Raw genomic sequence first — 20,894 nt, 5'->3', positions numbered from 1 at the left:
AGACAAAAGGCAAGTTTACAACTCCAGTTATATACCTCTCTGAATTCCCATCTTGATTTGGTTGAGTCTGTATTCTTTTCATCCTGCCATACTATCAATGCTTTTAAAATATAGTTTTTAATTTTTGTTCAACATTTTAAATTATCCTCAGCATGTAGACTAATCAGGATTCCTAGTCCACTAGATTGCTTAAAACGTAATAGCATAATGGACATGAATTTCAAATCCAGTTTCGCCAAATCCATAACCACTTAAAACAGACTTATCTTGGTCCATAAACCCCGAAGATAGAAATATCCCACAGCATCTATATTCTGTGCCATATATTTCTTATGTCAGTCGGAGCCCATGAAACCTGATCCATTACAAGAAGGATGGCATGGCATGAGAAACCACTGACCAAAAAGGAAGATCTGGATCAGTCTCTCATGAGCTAGAATTTGTAAATATGGAGCCAGTCTTTGAACAGCATGTGCTAAGGCTTCACATGTCTTAGATTCCATCAGATAGAGGGTAGAACATGAACCATCTGAGAAAACCAAAGGTATGACATAGAGAAGGCCCACAGAGGAGATGAAGACATTAGTTGACAGGAGGAGAAGGTAAAAGAAGCAGAGAAACCCGAAGGAGCCCAAGAGAGCAGGTCCACAAAGTTCTGAGTTCTAGAGAAGCACCCCATCCTGTTCAGGTTTCTGGGATGCTGGTCTTTCTACAATTCCATTACTCTAATCCCCAGGACATATCTACCCTCTTATCGATCCCTGCAATGGTCCCTCATCATGCATGCTACCTTTTGTGACACTCCTTGAAACTAATGCAAACAGTAAAACCTCCTATGACTATTTCATCACAGCCATGATGTAATACCATGGTAGATCCATAGGTGAGCACATAAAAGTCCAGGAGAATTTGGTCAGCAAGGAAGCCCTTGCAGTTTCTGTCCCACAGCCTGAAGCTGGCTGACTTATATATTATCCTGATAGGATTTTAATTCCTCTGGGAGGTAACAGAAGCACAATCCATGATGTGATTAAACAAGTGAGTGGAAGTCTTGGGTCCTGCTACCATATCAAAGGGACTAATAACCCAAGGTCTTGGGATATGTGCTACGTGAACACTGTGACATATCCCCTATGTTGCTTTTTCCTTTTACTCCCAGTTGTGTGGAAGAGGGTTAACATAGCAGGCCTGAGAACGCTATCCTTAGGAAGGCATGCTTGAAAAGTCAGCCATTAGCTCATGTCAAGGAATTTGGATTTTCAGAGGGTTCCCACAATTCCCTAACTGATAAAGTCATTTACTGCATCTGAACTGTTTGTTCAAGCAATGTCATTTGTGCTGAATACCTGCTTTCCTTATGAGACCCTGGAATTTTGGTATATGCTATCCAGAGGGTGTCTATATGGCTGAACCCCAATGAAAACCCTGCGCCCCTTGAATCAAGTTACCCTCCCTGGTATACATGTTGTCTCAAGTCATTGCAGGAGGAATTACACACTTCCTGTGTGACTCCCCTCGGAGAGCACGCTTGGAAGCTTGCACGTGGCTTCCTCTAGACTTCACCTACTGTGTTTTTTCCCTTTGCTGATTTTGCCTATATCATTTTACTGGAATAAATCTCAGCCACAAGTATGTCTATACGTGGAATCCTATGAGTCCTAGAGAATCACTAAACCTGGAGATGCCCTGGGGGACCACCAACACAGCAGTGTACAAAATCCAGAAAACAAAAAAGCCATTACTTTATTATACAAATATAAGGACAGAGACTGAGAGGGTGGTGCTGGCAGCCATAAGAGGAGGAAGGAAGAGATACAAGTTATGAAACCCAGATCAAGAGAAGACAGGAAAGGCTTGAGCCCCGTAAAATCTGAGAGAGGACATGTGGCACCAATATCCCTGCTCTCCGAAGTAGCTGGTAACAGGCAGGGATTACAGATGGGCTACAAAAGAAGAGGACTTTGGTGTGGATGCGACTCAGAGATCCCGCATTTCCATCCTGGGCTTCTCTCTGTCTCTGATGGAGGTGAAGCGGACAGATGTTACAACCTGCCCCCTGGCACTTGTTACAGAAGACACAACAGTGTGGTGGGTATAAAACCCTTATGTCACAGTTATGATTATGATCTTGTAACTCACCTCTCTCTCCCTTCCTACCAGTTCCAGGACTCTCAGCAACCACATGAGACTTGGCTGTCATCCAGAGCCGTGGCCAGATCTATTCTGGTGGTTTCCACAAGATTGGGGGTATCACGTGCCTTCTTAAGTCCTGAGATAGGATAGGAAGCCACAAGGAATAAAACACCTCGTTTTCTACTCATCCTTGTAATAACAACAGAAAAGTGGCCAATGTATTAGAATTGAAGACTCTGAAGACACAATCCAATGGCAGCAAGAATAGGTAAGTGTACTTACTTAATAAAACAGAAACAAAAGACACATGGAAGCTCCACAGGGAAAAAGAGAATCTTAACTGTTTAAATATGAACTCTTGGGATCCCAGGACAGAGAATTTGGTCTTTTTGTTGGATCCAGAGTCTTCCATATCCAGAGCTCAACACCTCTCTTGCTGCCTCTCATCCTCCCCTTTCCAGGCTAGGGGGAGGGATGTTTCTGGATGAGAGATGGAGCATGAATGGTGGGAAGAAGAATCATCAAAGTGTGAACAGGGAACGGGAGAGAAGGACAAGACTAGGGACTGGAAGGAGCTGTATATGGAAGACCTGGACTAGATATACGTGGTAAGGGAGTAAGAGTAAAGGCCTGAGAATCAAGAGAAGAGAAGTTGGGAGAAAGATAAGAAAGGTTCAAAGTCTTCTGGGTGAATAGGTGGCAGCAGCGTATAGGAAGCCACGGCACTGGGCTAGGACTGGCAGGGTTAGCCATGGATGTGCTGAGCAAATCAGAGGGCCACTGCGTGGGTGGAGTCTATGGGGAAGGGATGAGCCCTGAAATTATGAAGGCCAGCAGAAGAGAATTCCTGAAACTCATATGGTGTCCTCCAGATCGAACACGCAAAAAGTAGTACAGGAAGCTCAAACTCAAAGATCAGAGTGGTATGCCCTTAAGGGGAGAGGGGTTACCACTCAGGTATCCTGGCTCCAGTCACTGCTAACTCCCTGAAGGGCTGATTGTTAATAAGAATCCAGGCTGTTCCAGAGACACCCTGAGACTGAGAAGGGTGGCAAGAAATTCTCTCTCTGCCTAGAAAAGAGCACAACAAGAGCAAGGGCAGCCATGAAGGTGCAGGCCCAGTGAGGATGTCCCCTGGGGTGCTGGACACTGCTGGATATGGCCCTTAGGGAAACTCAAATCCAAACCATGATGAGACATCACCTCACACCTGTTAGAATGGCTATTACCAAAAACAGAAGGTAACAAATGCTGGCAAAGATGTAAAGAAAACGTAACCCTTGAGTACTGTTGGTGGGAATGTAAACTGGTGCAGTCACTATGGAAAACATTATGAAGTTTCCTGAAAGAATTAAAAACCGAATTACCATTTGATCTGGAAATCTCATTTCTGGGTATATTGTCTAAAGGAACTGAAGCCAGGATCTCAGAGGTATCTGCACTCTCGTGTTCACTGCAGCATTATTCACAAGCACCAAGATATGGACACGACCTAGATACCCATCAACAGATGAATGGATAAAGAAAATGTGACCTGTATAAAGAAGATGTGTGCACACACACATATACATACATTGGAATATTATTCAGTCATAAAAAAGAGTGGAATCCTGCCATTTGCAATAACATGGATGGACATGGAGGACATGATGCCAAGTGAAATGGGCAAGACACAGGGACAAAATACTGCATGATCCCACCTTTATGAGGAATCTAAAATAGTCAAATTCAGAGAACAGAATAATGACTCCCAGGACTGGGAAGAAGAGGAAATGGACAAGTGTCTGAATAAATTCTGGAGGTCTACAGTATAACAGAGTCTATAAGTAACAATACTGTATTGTATACTTAAAATGTGCTAAGAAGGTAGAACTTATGTAAATTGCCCTTACACAAAAGAAAAATTATTTTATTTAATAAATAAGGGGATGGAAGGAATCTTTTAGACCTGATGGATACATTTATGACCTTGATTTTGGTGATCTTATGGGAGTACATTTATCTCCAAACTCATCAAGTTGTATATATTAAATATGTAAATATTATGTATATATTAAATAGGTAGCTTTTTGTATGTCAATCATGCCTCAATATAGTGGCTTTTAAACAAATTATTATGAACAACTGTACTCCAACAAAATAGATAACACAGATGAAAGAGTCAAATTCCTAGAAAAAAAATTATGAAGTGACCCAAGAAGAAACAGACAATATGAATAGATATATAACAAAGAGATTAAATCACTAATCAAAAACTTCCCAAGAAGAAAAATTTAGGTCAGGTGGCTCTGCTACTGAATTCTAAACAAACATCTGAAGAACGAATGCCAATCCTTTTGGAAAACAGAAGAGGAGAAAACATTTCCTTAATCATTCCATAAGACCAGTATTACCCTCCTATCAAAACCAGACAGGGACATCATGACGACAGAAAACTGCATCTCAGTATCTGTTGTGGGCACAACGGGGCGGGCCGGTAAGGCGGGTTGGTGAGAGTTCATCGGAGGTTAAGTATAAGTATAGTGGGAGTGTATTAGGGTACACTGCCTGTCACAGGCGACCGCGGGCCACAGAGGCGAGGGGCGCCCGTGGGAGCACCGAGGGCAGGTTGTAGGGGTGGTTTCTAAGGTCAGGTCACAAGGTGCCTGATCAGCTTGTTCACAACTCTCTGATTGGTTGTAGGTGAGGTAAGAGGTTTAGGGTCACCTTTCAGGCGGTGGGGTTTTACTTTGATAAGGTGGGCTGAAACAAGCCAGCCCGAGCCTTACCCTAGGGCTGTTAGTTTGTTAGAGGAAACATGGGCAGTAAAGAATGTACTTTATCTGTTAAGAGATCACAGGCAGACATCTGAGAGCCCAGAAATGGGGGTCATTGGACTTTGAAGGACATCATTGGCCCAACAATATCCCTTATGAACATAGATGCAAAAATCCTCAACAGACATTAATAAGGCAGATCCTACAGCATATTAAAAGAACTGCACACCACGACAAAGTAAGATTTACCCCCAGGATTTAAGGTTCAACATGCAAAAATCCATTCAAAGTAATGTAGCACATTAGTAGAACAAAGTGGTAGGGGAGGGGGGAAATCACACGACCCTCTCAATTGATGCATTAAAAGCTTTGGACAAAATCCAACATCATTTCAGGTTTATAAAAACACTCAGAAAACCAAATGGAAGATCCTCCATGTGAAGAGCACTTATGAAAAAATGCCAGCTAACCTCACACTTAAAAGACTGAGAGCAGCCCTGCAGGGTTAAGAACATGACAAGGATGCCCACTTTCACTGTTTTTCAACACTGTAGTGAAATTCTAACCAGCAATTAGGCAAGAAAAACAAAATTAAAAGCATCCAAATCAGAAAGCAAAGAGTAAAATTATCTCTGTTTGCAGATGACTTGATCCCACATATAGAACATTCCAAGTAATTTTTTAAAAAACCTATTAAAAAATAAAATTTTTTTAAATAATAAAAACTATTAAAGCTAATAAATGAATGCAGCAAAGTTGCAGATATAAGACTGTTACGGAAACGACAGGCCAGCCAAGAAACAAGCACCACTCGGAGGGCTGGAGTACTCAGATGTATTACACCGGCAGGCTCAGAGGGGCTTCTGCTCTGAAGCTCTGAGCACCTTCAAGATGTGCACATGAGGTTTTATAGGGTAAAGTACAAGCTTGGGGTATTCAGCCAATAGGCATGGAACAACTTTAGCAGCATTATCATCACAAAAGTGGAGGCAGGGAGGCAGCAAACCAACATTCCAAAGCCAGATATGTATCTTTGAAAATCCAGCTGGCTAACAAAAAAAACATGAACAGCAAACCAACACTAATTAACTTAGATTTACAAGTTAGTCCAGCAGAACTCAGATCAGTATTCCCATACTTAGACTTGTTAGCCCAGCCCAGCCTCTCCTTCACATTCCTAGACCTGTGAGTTATCTTGTTAGACTAGCCCAGCTTTTCCTTCACAAGACCAACACACAAAAACTAGCTATGTATTATACACCAGCAATGAACAATCTTTCTTTTTTTGGCAACAAACAGTCTTAAAAGAAAATTGAGAAAACAATTCCATAATTCACAATAGTATCAAAAAGAATAATACATCTTGTACCAGAGGCAACTTCATGTGCCTGAGGCGCAGGGAGGCCAAACAATACTGAAATGTTGTAGTCTGCAGCAAAGAAAGGTTTACTGCAGGGCAGAGGAAGAAGAACCAGTAGCTATTGCTCAAAAACCCCCAAACTCCCTGAAGGATTTCAGCAAAGCATTTTTAAAGACCAGGTGAGGAGGGGGCAGCCTTGGGCATGTGATCAGCTGTGCACAAGTCTCTGATTGGTTGATGGTGATCAGCTCTTAGGCACCAGAAGGGCTGGGGGTTACACGCTTATGATTACCAATCAAGTAGTTAATTTCTCCCATTTGGTGGTGGTTATTAGCATCTGAAAAACTCAGGAAATATACATCAGATACTATTATCTGAGTACTTCAGAGAGGAGCTACAGCAGAGGATATGGGGGAGGAGTCTGACCTGGGAAGGCCTCACAGGGTCCTGGTCCATCACAATTTCTCCCCTTTTCCTTGATATGCCACACTCTTGAGAACAGGTGTTGGACAAGAAGGAGGATAATGCTTTGGATAGAGAGGTTAATCATAAACTTGGCAGAGGAACTCGGTTTTAATTTCCAATCCTGTTTCATCTTTCCCCAAATCTTTCAGGGAAGAGGGCAATAAACTTTCTGGAAGTTTATTGGAAAATTCCTGCTGAAATGGGTGTAGTCCCACCTCGGTTTGGGGAATGGACCACAGCTACTCCATTTAGACTTTCAAATGCATTCCCCTCTTCAAGGCCAAAGCAGATGTACAATGCATGTCCAGAAGGCCAGAAAACAGGCTGCTTTGGTCAGTATAAGTTTAAGTTAAACCATGTAGAAGTCAGAATGATTTCCCATACTTCAATACATGGTTTTTCCATCATTTTGCATCATTCTGATTGCAAATCTTTCAATACAAAGCTGATGATCAGAATATCTATTCCTTAATGCTGGAGTGGTGGCTCTTGCCCCAGGTTTGAGACAGGAGGGAAGGGGGCAGGACACAGCCACTTAAGGAATGACAGCAATTTAACACCAAAATGGTGGAAGATTCACCAAAATGGTGGAAGATTCAACTCCCAGTTGGCCTTGAAGATTAAGAGGTTTGACTTCTAGTAGACCTTGAGCTTCATTATATGCTCATTGTAACAGTGATAAATAACATGCCCGCAGGCGCCAGGACAGCCCAAGGCTAACCGCAAACTGCCAAAGAATGGGTAGTGGCCCGATCCCTGGGAATCCCAGACCCTTCCCCAGGGCAGGTGGCATGATCCCACCAGTACCTTTGTGAAACTACTGAGTCATAAAAACAGGCAACACCAAGCCCAGTGGCCCTTTTTTTGCTCCCTTCTCTTTGGAGACGGCCCGCACTCTGTCTGTGGAGCGTGTACCAACTTTTACTTTAACCTGAGCACCTAATTCCCGCACCTCTTTCCTTGCCTTTCTCTTGCCTTACTCTCTATGCAGTACGTATCTCCCTAAATAAATCTACCATTACTCAACGGTGGCTCACACTTGAATTCTTTCCTGCGCGAGGTCAAGGACCCACACTTGGCGGGGCACGTCCCAGGGGTTCAACTGAGACCTAGGACATGGTCCTCCTCACGCCCCACATCTGGTTTCCCGCATCAGGTTCAGATCATGTCCCTGTTGCTAGGCCTCCTTTGTATTTGCCTAGTTATCCACACTGGGGGGAAACTCATCAGACATGGAGAACAGGCTCAGAGGTATATCAATGGGGAAACCCTCTATAGGCCATACATTTTATCACTTACAGCCAATTGTTACACAAGCATTGTACATATGCTTTTTTGTTTGTTTTTTTAAAGTATAGTTGATTTACAATGTTGTGTTAGTTTCTGGTGTATAGCATAGTGACTCAGTTATACATATGTATGTTCTTTTCAATATTCTTTTTCATTATAGGTTATTATAAGCTATTGAATATAGTTCCTTGTGCTATACAATAGGTCCTTATTGTTTGCCTATTTTGTATATAGAAGTTTGTATCTGTTAATCCCAAACTCCTAATTTATCCCTCCCCCTCCACCCCAATTCTGCTTTGGGAACCATAAATTTCTTTTCTATGTCTGTGAGTCTGTTTCTGTCTTATAAATGAGTTCATTTGTATCATTTTTTTAAAATTCCACATATAAGTGATAATTGCATTTCTCTGCCTGACTTCTCTTAGTATGATATCTCTAGATCCAACCATGTTGCTGCAAATGGCATTATTTCATTCTTTTTTATGACTCAATAGTATTCTATTGTACATGTGCTTTTAGCAATAGACTTAAAGCGAGTATTGTTATACATCTTGACTAGTTCTATTCTGTGACAACTCCATTAGAGAATTCTCTTTCTATCCTAAACATTGGGGGCAACAGTGTGGTTACAAGTAAAACAGTAACCTTCAATATTGATAGGGAGACAGACATTTGGTAAACAGTTTAATTTAAAAATGAGGATTAAAAGCCAGCAATATTTCAGACAAAACCAAAAAATTACAACCATATTCATCAGTCCACTCAATCCCATGCAACCAGTTCTCCTTACCAACAGCTTCATAAAATCAGAGTTTTCATTAGACTTTTTAAATATCCTACCCAGCTCAGTGGCATGATTTAAAGGAAATCTGCACTTGTCAAAATGTCCCCCCCCACTAATCCTCCTCAAGACAAAGCAGTCCTGCTAAGCATCAGTTTAAGTGTCTGAATGACAAAAGCCCCAAAAAGGCAAGGGAAAAGATCTCATTAACAATATTTTTGACAAAGAAGTTTAATCAAGTTACTGTGACATACAACATTCCAAGATAACAACCAGAATCACAACTGATAGCATTGTACCAGGAAATAACCAGATTTCAGAAACTCTGCAGTTTCTAGAATGTTCACACTAATAACATCCATCCATACCATACAGAGGCGGCTTATCACTCATTTGACAATACTTCCTGTACAATACAACAGTAATAGATATACATCATTCCCTCACATCGACATGCCTCACTTTCAGCAAAACCAGGGAGACGTAACAGGATTTGGACTCAGGTACTGAGATACACACCACACATACACCCCTAAGATAAAAGCCGATCATTTTCCAGGGAGTGGGTATAGCTCAGTGGTACAGCCCATGCCTAGCATGCACGAGGTCCTGGGTTCAATCCCTAGTACTTCCGTTAAAAAAATAAATAAAACCTTATTATCTTCCCCCACAAACAAATAAATCTTTCCCACCTTTATGTTTCTGATTTCTAAAGATAAGATTCTGGTTTGAAAAAAAAAAAGCCAACCATTTTCTTCCATTTATAGGAGCAAAGCTAAAAATCTCCCAGTTTTGCAAAAATACTCCAGGGAACTATGAGATGGAACAGAGCTCTAAATACCCATAAGAATTATTCATAGTTGGTGTTGTCAAATATCAAGGAAACAACAGGAAACAGCAATTCAAAACAGTCTCTCAGAATCACAGTTCCCTAGCCCCAGAAAGGGAGTTTCCCAACCAATTCCTCATCAGTCCAAAAGGGGCGACCCCCAGCCAGTGCCCCATCAGAGATGAGGCTGAAAGACCAAGGCTAGAAAGGGAAAATCCCAACCGACACACTAGGGAGGGATACCCTGGGGTTGTCCATCACACGCAAGCCCACTGCCCACCAAAGACGTCTCAAACTGCCAATGCAAAGTACTGATACACACACACATAAACAAAAAAACATGGCCCCACAAAAAAGGACCAGACAAGGTGTAGCCCCAAAATTCCACTTCCACTCCCAGACGGAGGCTTCCAGAGTGACCCAGCACTTGAAAGAGAACAGACCCAGCCAGAGTGGCTCACTTCCCAGTGAGAATGAGCCCAGAAAGAGTGGAGAGAATTCCCACCCTGCACAGGCTGGAGTGACTCACCCCCAAGCGACACTGAATGCGGACCTCAGCTCTGAACGTTTCTGGGCTCCAAACAGCCTCATGCCGTGGGGCGGCGGCTGGTGCCGGTCAGGTGCCCGGTTCCCTGGAGCAAAGTGAGGTCCAGCAGCTGCTGGGGGCCCAGGGAAGGGCTGCCCCAGGTGGGGCTGACCCATCATGGGACAGACTCCTGGCTGGCTTGGCCAAAATTGTTACTGAACACAAGTTCGTGTGCTCCACACGCAGGGAGACCAAACAAACTGAAACGTGGGCGTTTGGAGCACAGACAGGCTTACTGCAGGCCCAGCCAGGAGAAAAGTGGCTCAAACCCAACCACGCCCCCAAACTCCCTGAATGGTTTCAGCTGAGCATGTTTAAAGGCTAGCTGAGGGAGGGGCGTCCCAGGGTTTGTGATCAGCTGTGCACAATTCTCTGATTGGTTGATGGTGATCAGGAAGGCACTGGAAGGTCTGGGGGCTACGTGCCCATAATCGTCAAGTTGTTAACTTCTTCCATGTGTTGGTGGTTTTTAGGAGCTGAAAAACTCAGGAAATATGCATCAGATACTATTATCTGGGTACTTCACAGAGGAGTCGCAGCAGAGAATATGGGGGAGGGGTCTGTCCCAGGAAGGCCCCACCAAGTCCTGCCTGGTTACAGATCTAGGAATCAATTTACTCAAGGACGCGAAAGACTTGCACATGGAAACTACAAAGCATTGCTGAAAGAAATTATAAAAGACGCAAATGAGAAAACATCTTCTGTTGACGGATTTGAGGACTTAATTTTTGTTAGGATGGCAATACAGTCGGCCCTCCCTATCCACAGCTTCCACATCCATGGATACGGAGGTGGACTATATACTTGGCCACTTTATGTAAGGGACTTGAGCACCTGCGGATTTTGGTATCTAGGGGAGGTCTTGCAACCAATCCCCCACAGATACCAAGGGATGACTGTACTCTTCAAGGTGGTCTATGAATCCAACGCAATTCCTGTCAAAATTCCAACAGTCTTATTTACAGAAATGAAAAACCAGATCTTCAAATTCTTATGAAACTTCAATGAATCCTGAAGCACCAAAACAATCTAAAAAAAAAAAGAACAAATTTGAAGGGCTCACGGTTTCTGGTTTCAAAACTTACTATAAAACTACAGTAATAAAAACAGTGTGATACTGACATAAGGATAGACATAGTGCTGGAACACCTGGATATTCATATGCAAAAAGTTAACTTGGACTTCTACCACCATATATAAAAATTAAAATGGCTCAATGACCTAAATATAAAAGCTAAAGCCATAAAATTCTTATAAGAAGACAAAGGGGTAAATCTTTATGAGCTTGGATTTGGCAATGGATTCTTAGATATTACACCAAAAGCATGAGCAACAAAAGAAAAAATAGATAAATTATTCGTTAAAATTAAAAACTTTTCTTGACAAAGGACACTGTCAAGAAAGCAAAAAGACAACTTACAAAATAGGAGAAAATATTTGCAAAGCATATAACTGATAAGGGTCTAGTATCCAGAATATATAAAAGACATTTACAACTCAACAACAAAAATGCAAACAAGCCAATTTAAAAATGGGCAAAGGACTTGAACAGACTTTTTTGCAAAGAAATTATGCAAATGGACAACAAGCACATGACAAGATGGTCAATACCATTAGTCATGAGAGAAATGCAAATCAAAACTACAATGATGGGGAATATAGCCAATATTTTGTAACTATAAATGGAGTATAACCTTTAAAAATTGTGAATTACTATATTGTACATCTGTAACACATAATATTGTACATCAACTACACTTCAATTTAAAAAACATGCTATTGTAAAATAAATACATAAATAAAAAATAAAAATTAGTAAAAATAAAACATTAATTAGGTAGAGCCATACCTGGTGATATAGAAGGATTTCCTATAAAGTAAGCAAGTGTAGAAAAGAAAAAAAACTACAGTGACATATACCACTTCACACCCATTATGATGACTATTAAAAAAAATAGAAAACAAGTATTGGATAAGGATGTGAAGGAATCTGAACTCTCATATGTTGCTGATGGGAATGTAAAAATGATTCAGCTGTGGATCCTCAAAATGTTAAACAGAGAATTCCATATGATCCTCTTTTTAAACCCCAGGCATAAACACCATGGGAATTGAGAACAGGTACTCAAAAAAATACTGGTACATGAACATTTACACCAACACTATTTACAATAAACAAAAGGTGGAAACAACTCAAATGTTCATCAGTGGATAAATGAATAAGCAAAATGTGGCATATATGGACAATGGAATATCATTCAGCCATGAAAAAGAATGAAGTATTTATTAATGCAACATGGATAAACATAAAAAATATCACGCTAAGTGTAAGAAGCCAGACACACAAAGTCACATATCGCATGGTTCCATTTATATGCAATATTTAGGATAGGTAAATAAATACAGATAGAAAGTAGATTGATTGGTGGTTTCGCCAAGGGCCAGAGAAGGGAGGAATGGGGAGTAACTGTTTAATGGGAACAGGGGTTTTTTTGGAGGTGATGAAAATGCTTCAGAATTAGGTAAAGGTGTAAGTTGAGCAACACTGTGAATTTACTAAATGCCACTGAATTGTTCACCTTAAAATTAGTTAGTTCATGTTATCTTAATCTTACCTCATTAAAAAAAAAAGTGTATACCAAAAAAAACAGGAGAAAAATTTCACAAACCTTGAGCAAGCACAGAATTCCTAGACAGGACGTAAAAATCACTAACCATTTTTTAAAAACTGACAAACTGTGCTTCAGCCAAATTTAAGTCTTTGCTCATTAACAGAGCAAGATAATTAAAAGCAAAGCTACAGGGTAGGAGAAAGATTCAAAATGCGTTTATCTGATAAAGGACTCACCTAGATATATAAAGAACTCCTCCAAATCAATATTAAAAGATAAATAACCCAACAAGACCGAGCAAAAGGCTTGAACAAATACCTCAGAAAAGAAGATACATGAATAGCCAAGAAGTACATGAGGAGATGTTTAGAATAATTAGTCACCAGAGAAATACAAATTAAAACCACAGTAAGATACCACTACACATCCACTACAGTTAAAAGGACTGACAGGAGGCAAGAAGGAGGTGAGTATCTGGAACTCTCATACATTGCTGTAAAATGATACAATTACTTGAGTAAAATATTTGGCAATTTCTAATAAAGATAAAAAAAAAAGCTGACCCTATGACTCAGCTGTTCCACTCTTAGGTATTTACCAGAGACAAGGGAAAACCTATGTCTACGAAAAAAAAAATGTCCAGAGGTGTTCACAGTATATATATTTATAAAAGCTTCAAAAGTTGGAAACAGTCCAAAATATATATCAACAGGAGAATGGATGGCCAAATTATGACATGTTTGTACAATGAAATACTACTCAGCAATAAAAAGGAATAAAGATCTGATTCTCACAGCAACACGAACAACATGATGGTAAACAAATGGAGAGAAAAAATTCAGACACAAGATTCCATTTACGTAAAGGTATGATTCCATTTATATAAAGTTCCAGAACAGGCAAAAACTAGTCTATGATGATCAAAATCAGAACAATGGTTGTCTCTGGGAGGAGGCGGTAGTTACTGGAAAGGGGCCTAAGGGAATTCTCAAAAGAAACGGGAAATGTAGATTTGGGTGATGTTTGCATGGGCGTACATGTATGTCAAAATTCACGGATTTGTACCGTTAAGAATCTACTCATTTTATATATGTGAAATACTTAATATCTGTTTTAAAATCAGACAGGCATCAGACTTCTCTACCAGCAACACTCAAAGCTAGAAGACAATAGAGAAATGTCTACCGAGTTCTGAAGGAGAGAGTGTGGACCATGAAGAAGGTGATCAAAAGGTACAAACTTCCAGTTAAAGGTAAGTAAGTATGAGGGCTGTAAGGTACAATACGACTGTTGTTGACACGGCCGTGTGACCTGTATGACAGTTGTTAAGAGTAGATCCTAAGAGTTCTCATCACAAGGAAAATGTTTTTTCTTTTTTCTTTTTATTGTGTCTATATGAGATGATGGATGTGAACTAAACTTATTTCAGTAAACATTTCACAATATATGTTAAGTCAAACCATTATGCTGTATACCTTAAACTTATACAGTGATGTATGTCAATTATATCTCAATGAAACTGGAGAAAAAATAACTTTTTAAAAAAGTTTTAGAAGAGGAACCTGTTCACAGGCATAGAGAGCAAACTTACGGTTACTGAGGGGAAGAGGGTGGGAAGGGATAAATTGGGAGCTCGAGATTTCCAGGTACTAAGTACTATATATAAAATAGATAAACAACAAGTTCATACTGTAGAGCACAGCGAACTATATTCAATATCTTGTAGTAACTGTAATGAAGAAGAATATGAACATGAATATATGTATGTATGTGTATGACATTATGCTGTACACCAGACATTGACACAACATTGTAAACTGATTATACTTCAATATAAAGAATGCAAATTTAAAAAAAGAGGAGCCTGTTGTTTCACAAATTGGCCCGTACACAAAGGGCAAGGAGAAAAGAAAGAGGCAGCTCACTCCAGATTAGCAGGTGGCAGGTTTAATAAACAAGGGAATTTACTTGCCAGGCTTGTCTTGGGCAGCCACAGACAAGATTTCTGCACCCACCCGCCAGAATCTTTAAGTTTATATAGAGGCCTTAATGGGGTTCAGTCGTGTATTCCATCCAGATGTTCTCAGCAAGACATCCACTTGCAGCCTACACTGTCAAGGCTGCCCTTGAAACAGCTCCCACAGTGGGAATGGCAGGCAGAGCATACACTCCAAGGACAGGGACGGGGTGAGGAGCCTCTGCCTGCCTGAGTCCAGCTTGGGGGTCAACTAGCAACACACTCTCTGGATGACCTCCCAAAGAGCCTAAGGAGACATGACAACTAAATATAATGTGGTGTCCTGGATGGGGTCCTGGGAGAGAAAAAGGATATTAGGCAAAAACCAGGAAATCTGATTAAACTATGGATTTTAGTTAATAATAATGTGTGAATATTTGTCCATTAATTGTAACAGGTGTACTATTTGCTACTAATTTACTAATGTAAATTGTTAGTAGTAGAGAAATCTGGGTGTGGGGCATGGGGGAACCCTCTGTACTATCATCACAATTTTTTTATAAATCAAAAAACATTATTATATTAAAATAATAATAAAAATAATACAAAATTAAAAAAAATTTTGTGTGGACCCCAAAATATTAAAACTAGTCAATCTTTTATTCAAATAAAAAGTCAGGAGGTAAACATTCCCATCACTAATCTGGATGATGATTATAAGATACGTTCATTTTGTGAAAAAATTTATTGAGATTTATCTCTATGAATTGTGTGCATTTTTCAGTAAGAATTTGTTTCATATCCATAAAATGGGTATATTAAAAAAATGTACCTAATATAACTATTGGATATTGAAAAAGCTATGTACAATATATACAATAACATGTATATACAATGATAGATTCTAGAACACAGTAAATACTCGATAAATGTTGTACATTGTTTTAATTAAAAGAAAAGAATACTCTTGATTTATATTTTAAAAATTCTGGAAGGGGAGGAAAAATAGAATGGGGGTGTATCTGAAAAAATGCTAGGCAGAAGTTAATAATTCTAAAGGTAGTTAATGGGCTCATGAGGGTATTCTACTTTTTTATATATAAATATTTTCTCATAATAAAAAGAGAAAGTAATCATTAGAAACAAGCGTTCTTTTTATGAAGAAGAAATTGTATTAAAATTTGGCAAAGTAAACTAACAAAACCTAGTCTTTGAAATCTTTCATGAGGGGAGTGGCCAAGATGGCAGAGTAGGAGGACCCTGAGCTAACACAGGCACACCAAAATTACAACTATTTACAGAGCAACCACTGATGAACAAAACCAGAAGACTAGCAGAAAAGATCCACAACTAAAGACATAAACAAGGAACCAGAATGAGATGGGAAGGGGGGCAGAGATCCTGTATAGTCAAGACCTACACCCCCAGGAGGGTAATCCACAAGGGGGAGGACAATTGTAACTGCAGAGCTTATGCCCAAGGAGGGAGTGACCCGATCCCCTCACTGGGCTCCCCAGCCCAGGAGTCTCTTGCATTTCTGTATACTTACAATAAATTAGCCATCTGTATGTCTTCATTGGAGAAATGTCTGTTTAGGTCTCCTGCCCATATTTTTGATTGGGTTGTTTTTTGTTGTTATTGAGCTATATGAGTGATTTGTATATTCTGGAAGTTAAGCCCTTGTCAGTTGCATCGTTTGCAGATACTTTCTTCTATTCTGAAGGTTGTCTTTTCATTTTGTTTATGGTTTCCTTTGCTGTGCAAAAGCTTATAAGTTTAATTAGGTTCTATTTGTTGTTGTTTTATTTCTATTGCCTTGGTAGACTGACTTGGAAAACATTGCTACAGTTTATGTCAGAGAATGTTTTGCCTGTGTTCTCTTCTAGGAGATATATGGTGACCAACAGGTACGTGGAAAGGTACTAAATATTGCTAATTATCAGAGAAATGCAAATCAAAACTACAATGAGGTATGATCTCGCACTGATCAGAATGCCCATCATTAAAAAATCCACAAAAGATAATGCTGGAGAGGGTGTCAAGAAAAGAGAACCCTCCTATACTGTTGGTAGGAATGTAATTTGGTGCAGCCACTATGGAAAACAGTATGGAGAATCCTTTAAAAACTAAAAATAGCCTTACCATGGGATCCAGCAATCCCATTCCTGGGCATATATCTGAAGGGAACTCTAATTCAAAAAGATATATGCACCCCAATGTTCACAGCAGCACTGTTTACAGTAGCCAAGACATGGAGACAACCTAAATGTCCATCAACAGATGACTGGATAAAGATGTTGTGGTATATTTATACAATGGAATACTACTCAGCCAGGAAAAATGAAACAATGCCATTTAAAGCAACATGAATGGACCTAGAGATTATCATACTAAGTGAATTAAATCAGAGAAAGACAGACATCACATGATATCACTTATATGTGGATTCTAAAAAAAAGACACAAATGAATGCATTTATAAAACGGAAACAGACTTACAGACATAGAAAACAAACTTATGGTTACAGCAGGGGAAGGAGAGGGAAAGGATAAACTAGGAGTTGGGATTAGCAGATACAAACTACTAGATACAAAACAGATAAACAACAAGGACCTACTGTGTAGCACAGGGAATTATATTCAATAGCTTGGCATAACCTATAATGAAAAAGAATATGAAAACAAATATATATAACTGAATCACTATGCTATGCACCAGAAACTAACACAACATTGTAAATCAACCATACTTCAATTAAAAACAAAGAGGTAAAAACTTCCAGTTGCAAAATAAATGAGTCACTTGTATGAAATGTACCGTGTGGGGAATACAGTCAATAACTATGCAATATCTTTATACGGTGACACATCATAACTAGACTTATCATGGTGATCATTTTGAAATATGTAGTAATACCAAAAGACTGTGTTGTGTAACAGGAACTAACATAGTGTTGGAGGTCAATTATACTTCAAAAACAAATGAACTCATAGAAAAAGAGATCAGATTTGTGGTAACCAGAGACAGAGGGTCCAGGGGAGAGGGAATTGGATAAAGGCTGTCAAAAGGTACAAACTTCCAGTTATAAGGTAAATAAGTACTAGGGATATAATGTACAACATGATAAATATGATTAATACTGCTGTATGTTATATATGAAAGTTAAGAGAATAAATCCTGGGTTCTTATCACAAGAAAAAATGTTTCTACTTCTTTTTGTATCTATATGAGATGGTGGATGTTCACTAAACTTATTGTGATAATTTATGATGTATGTAAGTCAAATCATTATGCAGTACACCTTAAAGTTATACAGGGATGTATGTTAATTATATCTCAATAAAACTGGAGGCAAAAATCTAATCTTTGTAATAACATACAAAGAGAGGGAAAGGGCATCATCAAATATTAAAAGAACTCAGAATATGGGAACCACAAGTCTTTCGGGGAAAATAAAAACTAGTTAATAAAATTCCATCAGTTAAAAGTAAATCAAAACTTAAAACTCAGGAATGAAAAAACTGACATGAATGGACTGGTGGTGACCTGTGCATACATTAAATATAGAATGAGTATTAAGTAACTAAGTAAATTATTGTTACAAAACAGAATTTAAACTTGATGAAATTAGACGGTATAAAACTACTCATTGATTCTCTAATTCATATTTTAATGCATGTCAAAATACTAATGAGAAATGTTCTCAATTTCTCAGCAAGGAATTCATCAATCACTACGGCCTACCATAAAAATGTGATTAATAAATTTTTTTGAATCATGATACTATAAGACTACCAGGGTGAGTTTCAGATTTTGTGAATCAAACTCATGAAACACAAGAGGCTGTTCCAGCATCAAGTTGATCTCACTTGCAGAAAGGATTCAGAACAAGGAGCCCCATATCCCAGGAGCCTCAGAGACAAAGATGCAGCCTCTCAGGCCAGCATCCCTGAGGGATGGAAACTGACGTGAGTTCAGACCACATCAGCACAGAGAAGCTGCGGTGCCTGGGCTCCCTCTGCTGAAATACCTCGCCAGCCACCTAGCACCTATGGCTGTCTGCCTCGCTCCCAGCTCTCATCATTGTGCTGGTAGCGCATCAGCGACAGGTTAGACAGTCAGCAACCCCAGGAGCAGGTGCAGTGCACTTCAGGAAGGGCGAGCACCAGCCCACCCTACTCCCGTTCATGCTGTGAGAAGGCTGCCCACGGGTCAGACTCTCCTCCAATTCCCTAAGACCAAAGAATGTTTACCTCTAAATGTCACTGTGTCTTTTCTTAAACTTAGAGGGTTTTTTTTCTTTTTCGGGGGGGGGGGGGTTGGAATATCTTTAATGGAGAAGAAATGTATGTGACGTTCAAGAGTTTCTCCAGTTTCACATCAGATTCATTTTCTTCAACTGGCATCAAGTAAAATTAAATCTTCACTAAAAAAAAAAAACATATGGCATGATCTCATTTTTATGAAAGTATTTCTATCTCTCGTTCTATCTGTAAAAATGCACAGAACTATGTCTAGGATGCTGTACCAGAAACGGTAAAGATGGCTATATTTGAATGATGAAACTTTAGGTGATGCTTTTTCTTTTCATACTTTTCTGCTTAAAGTGTTTATGGGGAGCAGATATTGTTTTCACAGAAAGAATACAGTGATTTAAAAAAAAAAAAAGAAAAGAAAATCTAACATTTTGGCCAGAGTCCTCAGGGTTTAAAGCTTCCATGTTTTACTTCCTCTTGCTCCTCCTCCCCACTCCCCCAACCCCAAGTCTCCTCCATTTCCCTCCTCCCTCCCTTTTCACTTCCCTTTAACCCCCTCCCTTTCTCCACCCCCTGCTTTCCCTAGTTCTAGCCCCTCTACTCCAGACTGAGAACTCTCTTTCCTGCAGATGCCCTGCTGGTCCACGGGGGTGGGAAGGATAGGCTCCTTTCCTTTTTCTGCAGGCAGTTGGGGTAAGCACCTTTCTCAGTGGTTCTGAGACCCTCAGTGACCTCCCCTATAACCGAGCAGGACCCTGGGGGGCCTTCCAGGATCAGACCCCTCCCCCATATCCTCTGCTGCAGCTCCTCTCTGAAGCACCCAGATTATAGTATCTCATGTATATTTCCTGAATTTTTCAGATGCTTAAAACCACCACCAAAGGGAAGAAATTAACTATTTGATGATCAAGGGCGCATTGCCCCCAGACCTTCTGGCGCGAGGGGGTTGATGGTGTTAACCTCCCTGTTTACCTCTACATCAACCATCAGAGAACTGTGTGCACTAGCTGATCACGTACCCTGTGACCCCTTCTCCCTTACCTGGCCCTTAAATATGTTTTGCTGAAATCCTTCAGGGAGTTTGGGGTTTTTTTTTTTTTTTTGGCATGAGCCACCCTGTCCTCCTCACTCAGCCCTGCAATAAATCTTTCTCTGCTCCAAACTTCCATGTTTCAGTTTGGCCTCGCGGTGCAGCAGCACACGAACTTGCCTTTGGTAACAGCCCTCCTTTCCCTGCTACTTCCCATTACCCCCCACAGCAGGAGAGGAGGTGAGAGCCACCAGGGCTGTAAGAGGGATGGAGAGAGAGCTCTGGCATGAATGGTGCAAGGCTCCCCACATAATTCTGCCATGTGGAAGAGCTTGAGTCTTCTTCCCGGCTCTGTGTCAGCCCCTTAGCTCCATTTTTTGCTCCCCCTCCCTTCCCCCTTCTCATCTCCTCCCCCCATCTCCTCCTATACTTTTGCTCAGTATATCACCAACTTCTTGGGTTGCAATATTCTATCAATGCTCCGCCTCTGCAGAGGGCTTACTGGCCCCTACACTGAGCCTAGACTGGAGGAGCAGTGAGCAGAGTGGCCTGAACCACCCTCACCCAAGCTGTGGGGAGCCACGTTGAGTGGGAGACCCGGGTGCACCCAGAGAGGATACCTGTTGTTTGCACATGACCCATTCCAGAGACAGGTGAAAATATGAAAAGCTGACGGATGTATGGGGGGGGAGGGGCAGTCTTGAAACAAAGCCACAGGGAGAAACAGCCAAGCTCCAGGGTAAATCCGGCTACCCAAACAAAGCAAACTGATACCATACTCAAGGACAGTCAACTTACCCAGATAGGCGGCTCTAGGATGGGAGAGAACCGCCAATACT

The 20,894-nt window shown here is 40.4% G+C and overlaps 1 long non-coding RNA gene across 1 annotated transcript; it reads left to right on the top strand.

Moving 5' to 3' along the window:
- Window positions 1–2,164: 2,164 nt before the first annotated feature.
- Window positions 2,165–19,029, top strand: LOC140686760 (uncharacterized). The gene is made up of 4 exons (XR_012060652.1): window positions 2,165–2,401; window positions 13,936–14,064; window positions 16,656–16,676; window positions 18,485–19,029. It is a non-coding gene; the product is annotated as an uncharacterized lncRNA (long non-coding RNA).
- Window positions 19,030–20,894: the final 1,865 nt, after the last annotated feature.

Source organism: Vicugna pacos, chromosome 17 (assembly GCF_048564905.1).
Source record: "Vicugna pacos chromosome 17, VicPac4, whole genome shotgun sequence".
Lineage (NCBI taxonomy): Eukaryota > Metazoa > Chordata > Mammalia > Artiodactyla > Camelidae > Vicugna > Vicugna pacos.
This window is presented reverse-complemented; position numbering and strand designations above follow the sequence as displayed.